Below are 8,940 nucleotides of genomic sequence, written 5' to 3' on the forward strand. Positions count from 1 at the left end.
CGATTGAATCATGGAAAAACTCCCTGGAATCACCCCATAATGACATGGATATTAAGTCCACTCCGTCGTTGATGGCATCATCCATTGCCGCTAGTAAATCGATGTCGCCGCATCCGCCACTCCAGCAAATCTTGTACAAGGTTACAGGAGCCAACGGCACGCCACCACGAGCTGTTTCTTTGGCTAAACCGAAAACGCTGGAATCCTTCACAGGTATCCCGGTAATAGTGGAGGCAGTGTGGGTGCCATGGCGTCAGTGTCAACTGGCGTAGGATCTTCCGGAATAGGATCAGTGCTGTCTAGCTGATAGTATCTTGCACCAATCACCTTGCTGCCCATGTTACAAATGGTTCAACAACAAATTTCACTGAATTGAGTTAAACTTGGTTAAAATTCTAAAGAGAAAAAGGAAGTACTTGTTGCAACCAGTGAAATTGGCTCCTTTGTCACATTTACCCTTCCATTTAGCTGGTGGAGGTCCATAGCCAGAATCATCAAAACTGGGGCATCCAGACCAAATCCCTACACAACAACATTAAACAACTTGTCTGTTTATAAGGTGGTAATTAAAACAGATGAACTTTTGATTACAAAACATGCAATTACCAGTGTCCATTACACCAACTATGATATCACTCTCAACAATCACGTTCCTTCTCTTTGTACTAAGAGGCATTCCCAGAAAATCCCATGATCTTGTTGTCAGAAGTCTTCGTTTAATGTTCTCAAATACCGATACAACTCCATCTTCATCTGTAAACCAATGTGAACGCCAATTATTCTTTTTTTTAATGACTAAATCTTCAAATTTAGTATAGTTAAGGGACATAAATCATAGTTTGAGCAATTGAAAGTTGTTTCAAACCAGATAGTCTTCTCGCTTCATCTGGCAAAAGTCTGGCAGCAAATCCATTAATGCTCTTCCCATAGTATATATTTTGGATTCTCTGGCTGTCTTCTCACTAAACGAAAAGAATAATTGTAAAAAAAAACATCATTTTATTTGGATAGAATAGTTGCAAAAAAAAAAAAAATGAAAACAAACAAATATTACTCTCCAATTGCCTTCAGGAGCATATCATTATGTTCCTCCATGGTTGAAATCCTGTCTGCATGATGTGGTACCTCTCCCATGTATACAATATATGGCTGTTGTCAGAAAAATATATAATAAATCAACATTGTATGAGAAATTAATTGATCTCATATCCTATATGTGTATGTATGTATGTACCTTCCTTCCATTTTCAGATGATCCTTGGATTAACCTTGTGGCAATGCATGAAAAACAGACAAAATTTGCTCCCACCCGAAAACTATGGTGAATGCCAGTCAAATGGACCCTAAAATCCATTAACAGTAAATTTGCATGGTCTCTTTGAATCTGAGATTTTAATGGCTTTTATTTGGGAATAGTATTAGTCAATTTATCGGATTTATCCCAATCATAATCCTAAGATAAAAATCCTAAAAAGAATACTCCTAAAATAATATATATATATATATATATATATATATATATATATATATATAAATACGTATATTAATTTTTTTTATCAATTACTGGTTGATCTAGGAGCATAAGGTGTTAAGTTTATTTAAATAATGTAATAACTTTAATTCGTAATATTGTGAATGAGGTAAATTGGATTTAGAAGATAATTTTATAATATACTTTATAGTATTTAATCGTGATTAGTTGCTCAATAAAAAATTATTTAATTATATAATATATATATATATATATATATATATATATAAAGCCTTAAACTTATGATGACAAGGTTGGTTCTTGAAAAGCCTCATCTCAAGATTTAGGAACATGATATATATATATATACTTTTTTATGCTTTATGTAAACATAAAGTGATGCTACATCGATAATATGGAAAAATTGATCAACGATTAAATTGATAGATCATTGATTCTTAATCTAACTGATTTGGACACTTAATATTGAAATTTACGAATTGTAAATTATTTTAATGAACATTATTAAAGAGTGATGATTTATCATCATCTAAGGAATATCCTTTTTTTTTTTTAATGCAAAGGAGGAAAGCAACAGACAGCTTCAGTTCATAGCAGCATCGTCATTCAGCAATGGGGCAATAGCAACAGGGGGTTGGTCCAGGCGGGTCATACCAAAAGTGAAATTCTAAGCGGCTTCAGCAACTGCATCCGCAACTCTATTACCGTTCCGAGCAACATGCGAGAAACTAAGGCTCCAGCTTCTTGAGATCATTTCAGTTAAGTGAGGGACCAGATGGGAGATTCCTTCCATTTGCGCACCTTGTTGAACAAGGGAAAACGCTTCCTTACAATCTGTTTCCACCAAAACTTGTCGCTCCCCGATCTGTCAGGCCAAGTTTAAACCTTCATACACACTCCAAAGTTTCGCATCCAAGATCGAACACGACCCTAATGCATCCAATATCTTAATCAAAATAAAGATTTCATTATAATACATAGATAAAAAAGATTAGGGTAAACTACGCATTTTGAACCTAAACTATCGGTTTTGTTCTATTTTAGTACCTAAACTTTCAATTTTTAAAACCATAACTAATGTGTAGTTTTTAGTTAATTTTAGTATCCAACGTTAAAAACTTAACGCATTTAGTACATAAACTATCAATTTTAGTCCGTTTTAGTACCTGAACTTTCATTTTTTTCCAAACCTTAACGTTAATGTCGTAACCGGTTTTCGCCCAGGTACAAATTTTTACTTGGCGGGAAAGTATGTGAATAAATAAATGGTTTTTTAAGTAAATGTTTGGAGACTCGCCATTGACCTTGTTGGGTTAGGTAGGTCAAATACCTAAAAACAATCTTTTAAAATAGTTTTTAAGAAAACATAATTTAAAAGATAAATTGATCTGAGTATTACAAAAAAAATTTAGTAAAAAAGGGATTCGTGGTCGGTTACATTTAGGGAAGGATTAACACCCCTATAACGCCCAAAATTGGTACCCATTAATTATAAATTGTCTCTATTATTGGAAATTTAAGAATTCAAAAATATATTTAATTCATAATCTTTTATTTCAAATTTATTACTATAATTTTAAGAAAATATATTAATATTTATATCATTAATATATATATTTTTTAAGTTTTTATGAGATATTTATTTACTTAAAAATATCAGAAAATGACATCTAGTTGCTTTAAGACCGCCCCTTTCTTAATATTAAAAAAATAAATAAATATTAAAAACATGATTAAAATAATTTATATAAAATTAAAGCAAATATTATAAGCATGATATTTATTTATTTTAAAATACCAGAATATGACATCTAGTTATTTTAAGACTGTCCTTTTTTAATATTTAAAAATAAATAAATATTATGAATTTATAAAATTAATCAAATAATATATTAATATGACTAAATAATAATAATAAAAATTGATAAATTAAATACATTGAAAATAAAAGGATAATAATAAAAATAAATTGCAATAATGATAAAAATAAATAAAAGTAAAATTACTGGATTAAAATATAAAGTATTAAAATTAAAGATACTAATTCTAAACATCATGAGAGATAATGGTTAACAATATAATTTAACCTAATTAATTATTCGGTATTAAAATATTAATTAATAAAATTACAGGGGCCAAATCGATTATTCACCCTAAAATATATATAATTATGGCAGGGACTAAATTATAAAGAAATAAAATTGAAAGACCAAATTAAAATGATTATAAATTGATTTTAGGGACTATAATGTAAAGTTAAAAATATGAGATGTCATTGGGTATAATTTACCCATTTAAAATTACGCATATACCCTTTCCCAAAACGATGCCGTTTGAGAAGGGGTATAAATACCCGAATATGGCCGGCCCTTCGGGCCATTCTCTAATTTTCTCTCTCTAAAAAGAGAGAGATATCATCTCTCTCGCTTCTCTCTATGATTCCCTCACCGGAAGGGAATCCGATCGCCGCCCGACAGCCACACACCGCCGTCAGCTCCACCGCCGGCCACCGTCGTCGGTGGCTGGAAAACACAAAACTTTCCCGAATGATAGATCCGACTATATTAAGGTCGATTCTAATCTCTGTTTCCCCTAAATATCCTTAGATTTTCGTAGATCTATAGAAATACCTTCGATATTTCGACTTCAACTGTGGCGCGGATAGGCGCGTGGGAACTCTGGTGGCGTCGCAGCTTCCTCGGTAAGGTTTCTCTTAATTTTTGTCTCAATATTTTGGTGGTTTTTGGTTGATGTGTTGCTTTCTTGTTGCTCTCTGTTTTTTTGCTTGCAGAGAGTCGATGGTTTTTATAAGCATCACCGGTGATGGCTTCGGACAGGTTAATAAAACTCATTTCGGTGAGTCACCAAACCTATGGTGGTGACTCACCTAAGAGTGGCGACGTGTGCGGTGGGCTTGGCTCTTCTAAAAGCTTCATTTGGCATCGTGGCAACGGCGGAGCGACGTGGAGGTGGTGGCAGCAGAGGCGACGGCCGCGTGGTCCCTAGGGTTTCATGGTGGCGAGCTTTGGTCCGTTGGATCTTGCCAGATCTAACGGCTGGTGGCGTTGGCGGCTAGGGTTTCATATGATAAAACCCTAGTTGTGTTTTAGGGTTATTGTTGGGCTAAATCAGGTTGGGCTCTTTGTTCTGGACCTCTGGGATTTGTAATTGGGCCTGTAATAAAATAATAATAATAATAATAATAATAATAAATAATATAATAATAAAATAATAAAATAATAATAAAATAATAAAATAATAAAATAATAATAATAGTAATAAATAAATAAATAATAATAATAAATATAAAAAAAACCAAATGGAAAAAAACTAGTGTCTTCAGCTGCCCCTCTTTGCTCATTCTTGTGTTAACGAGAATAGGGCAAAGACGAAAAGACAATAAGTTTTTTTTTTTCATTTGACTTCACTTGGTTAGGGTGGAAATGTTGAACAAGTTCTTCTCATTATGAACTTTTTCACTGGGGTTGACAATTTATCTCCTTCTGTGATGTAATCTAGGAAAAAGTTGAATAAATTCTTATCATTATGAACTTCTTCTTCTTTTTTCAGATGAGTTCTTCTCTTTATGAACTCCTTCTGGAAATGCTGATCTTCGAAGGAGGGGTTGTTAATTCGTCTTCATATGTGATGAATTAAGGCAAGGTTGAACAAATTCTTCTCATTATGAACTTCTTCTCTTTCTTCAGATGAGTTCTTCTCATTATAAACTCTTTCTGGAAATGTTGATGCTGATCTATCTCTTTCTGTGATAGAATCACACAAACGGTTGAACAAGTTCTTCTCATTATGAACTTCTTCTTCCTCTTCAGATGAGTTATTCTCATTATGAACACTTCTGGAAATGTTGATGCTGATCTATCTCCTTCTGTGATAGAGTCATGCAAAAGGTTAAACAAGTTCTTCTCATTATGAACTTCTTCTTCCTATTCAGATGAGTTCTTCTCATTATGAACACTTCTGGAAATGTTGATGTTGATCTATCTCCTTATGTGATAGAGTCATGCAAAAGGTTGAACAAGTTCTTCTCATTATGAACTTCTTCTTCCTCTTCAGATGAGTTCTTCTCATTATGAACACTTCTGGAAATGTTGATGTTGATCTATCTCATTATGAACTTCTTCTTCCTCTTCAGATGAGTTCTTCTCATTATGAACTCTTCCAGAAATGTTGATCTATGGAGTGATGGATTCAAATCTTTGGTAAAAATCTTTGAAATTCCTGTCAAATATTCAACATTGATAAAATGAATGAAAATGCCCCTATTTTTGCAAATGTCTAAATATGACGCATGAATGTTAAGTTCATCTTTATTTGATTTCAAAGTGCGAACTCGGTCTTCCTTCACTTAGTCAAAATCATTTCAAGCTATTGGAAGAGACTCTATATCCTCTTTGCTTCATTTTTATTAAAGTCTAAGAAGAAATGTTTCATTCATGGAACTCTTGTCGTAGTTAGAACTATGATCTTGATGCCCCATTTTGTCTTTGATAAAACCTGTTTTCTTTTTCTGAACTTGCGTAGAAATCCAATAAAGCTTTCACTTTTGAAAAGAGAATCTATCATCTTTGAAGAATGTAGATGTAGATATGCCAAATTCAGCAGAGATTAATTAGGATAGCAGCATCTGTTCTGATTTGACTCTTGAAACATATCATAAGGAAGATTTATTCTAATTCCTTTCATGTCTCCACATCTAATTGGATCTCGAACAAAGCCATTCAGACCATATCATGTCGAGATTCTTAACAACAATCATGTCGAGATACTTAACACATCATAAGGAAGATTTATCCTAATTCCTTAGTTGGCTCCACTAATTTATTGTTGTTAAAATTTCAGATCCCCTTCTCATGGAAAGAAATTTTCATCATTTGTTACTTCTAACTTTGGATTTGAAGAAGAAAAACTTTATCTTGGGTTTACAAATAGAAATACCATATGATCTCAATATTGGTTCAGCATCATAATAACTGGTTCGTAAAACATTTGACAACACATTCATCCTTTCCTGTGACTTCTGCACAGATGTTCGTAAAACATTTGACAACACATTCATCCTTTCCTGTAGCTTCTGCTCAGATTTTTCAATCAATGAAGTCTTTGCATAGTGTTTAGAGGTTTTGTATGATGTTATTAAAGAACAAATCTCGGTGGGAATATAAGTGAAATACTTTAACTGCCATCATCAAAGCTCTACTGTCCATGTTTCACCATTTTCATTCTTCATACCTTTCTGTTTGATCGGAAATATTTGCTCAAAGCACCCTGTCCATTTCTCCTTACTGAGAATTTCCTTTTTTCTTTTCTGTTTTACTTGCTTCCAAATAACTCTATGATGGTAAAAACTTGTTCTCTTTTCAACAATGATTGTGAATATTGACAAGATTTACTTTGGATTCCATAATTTCAAAAGTATTAACATAAAGTGATAGCCATAAATCTTTTGCTTATTTCAAAATTATGTTAATCCATTTGCAAGATGTTTATAAAAGAATAAATTAAATCTTCAAAAGATAAACTTGGAATCTATTAATAAATATAAGGAAATTTGTTCAAAGTCATGGTAAACATAGGAATGATACAAGATTCAAATGACTCAATAAATCATTAGCATAAGTATTTCTAAACTAATCTTGATATAATTTTGAGCACTGAGGTAAGCTTATGTCTGGAAGATCTTAAATATTGCAAGAATGCTTATAGATGTAAAGTTCCTCCCAAAATATCAAACTCTTAAGAAGGTTTAATTGTCAAATGCCTAATATCAACATGCATTTGAGCAGCCTTTTCAAGTTTTCAACTCAAATCCTTCATTTGGTTACAAGATGCCCTTTATGGGTTTTCATCTTAACCCTCCTTTTCTATTTTTATTTTTTTTTTATTTTTTTCTTTCTTTTTTCCTTTTTTTTCTCTTCTTCAAGCATAATATTTCTTGACAGAATCTGAGTTTATTGGGTTTCTCAGAACTTTTCCATTCATTTCTGCCAAGATCAACGCTCCTCCGGAAAAGGCCTTTTTTGCAACATAGGACCCTTCCCAATTAGGCATCAATTTCCCATGGAAATCTTTATGTATAGGCAAGATCTTTTTTAGCACTAGATCGCCCTCTTGGAATTCTCTTGGATGTACTTTCTTATCATGAGACTTCATCATTCGTTTATGATACATCTGTCCATGGCAAATAGTATTCAATCTCTTCTCATCAATAAGGTTCAATGGATCAAATCGAGCTTGGATCCATTCAGACTCATCCAACTTTACCTCTCTCAAGATTCGAAGTGATGGGATCTCAACTTCAATCGGTAAGATTGCTTCCATCCCATACACTAAAGAAAAAGGCGTTGCCCCAGTAGATGTTCACACAGTAGTTCGATATGGATATAAGGAAAAAAGTAACTTCTTGTGCCAATCTTTGTAAGTTTCAATATTCTTTGTAATGATTCTCTTGATGTTCTTATTTGCTGCTTCAACTGCCCCATTCATCTTTGGGCGATATGTCACTGAGTTTGCATGCTTGATCTTGAACTGTGTACAAAGTTCAATCATCATTTTGTTGTTCAAATTCAGAGCATCTGTAATGATTCTCTCTAGTAGCCCATACCGGCAGATTATTTCTTTCTTTATAAATTTGCAAACTGTAGACCTCTTAATATTGGCATATGAAGTAGCTTCAACCCACTTGGTGAAATAGTCGACTGCCACTAGGATGAAACAATGTCCATTTGATGCTTTTGGTGTGATTGCCCCAATGACGTCTATTCCCCACATAGAAAATGACCAAGGTGTTGTCATTACATGTAAGGGCGATGGAGGTGCATGAATCTTATCTGCTTATACCTAGCATTTATGACATCTCCTGGCATAATCAATGCAATCTGTATGCATGGTAGCCCAATAATATCCATATCTCATTATTTTTCTAGCCATGGAAAGACCATTGGCATGTGTTCCATATATTCCACTATGTACTTCCTCAATGATGCTTTTGGCTTCGCTAGTATTTATACATCTAAATAGCATTTGATCATTGCTTCTTCTATACAAGGTCTCACCATCAAGAAAGCATACAATATTCATTCTTCTCAATGTTCTTTTATCAATCTCGGATGCATTTTGTGGATAACTTTGATACTTGATATATTGCAATATATCATAATACCATGGCTTTCCATCTCCCTCTTCTTCCACACTGTAGCAATGTGCAGGAATTTCATATACTTGCATTCTAATTGACATCATATCAACTTTCTTATTTGCTTGAAACATAGCAGCTAATGTAGCCAAAGCAACTGCCATTTGATTTTCCTCTCGAGGGATATAATTGAAGGTGACTCTTTCAAATTCTTTCACTAATTCGAGGGTAAAATCTTGATATTCCAACAATTTGGGATATTTCATCTCACATTCTCCTCGTAGTTGATATACCA

At 33.2% G+C, this 8,940-nt stretch overlaps 1 long non-coding RNA gene across 1 annotated transcript; it reads right to left on the reverse strand.

Moving 5' to 3' along the window:
* Window positions 1–232: 232 nt before the first annotated feature.
* On the reverse strand, window positions 233–1,300 carry LOC120154083. Its single transcript, XR_005518850.1, has 6 exons — window positions 1,235–1,300; window positions 1,055–1,149; window positions 866–962; window positions 607–753; window positions 417–522; window positions 233–331 (listed from the first exon to the last, which is right to left on the reverse strand). It is a non-coding gene; the product is annotated as an uncharacterized LOC120154083 (long non-coding RNA).
* Window positions 1,301–8,940: the final 7,640 nt, after the last annotated feature.

The sequence above is a fragment of the Hibiscus syriacus genome, unplaced genomic scaffold (genome assembly GCF_006381635.1).
Source record: "Hibiscus syriacus cultivar Baekdansim isolate YM2019G1 unplaced genomic scaffold, ASM638163v2 tig00002840_pilon, whole genome shotgun sequence".
Classification (NCBI taxonomy): domain Eukaryota; kingdom Viridiplantae; phylum Streptophyta; class Magnoliopsida; order Malvales; family Malvaceae; genus Hibiscus; species Hibiscus syriacus.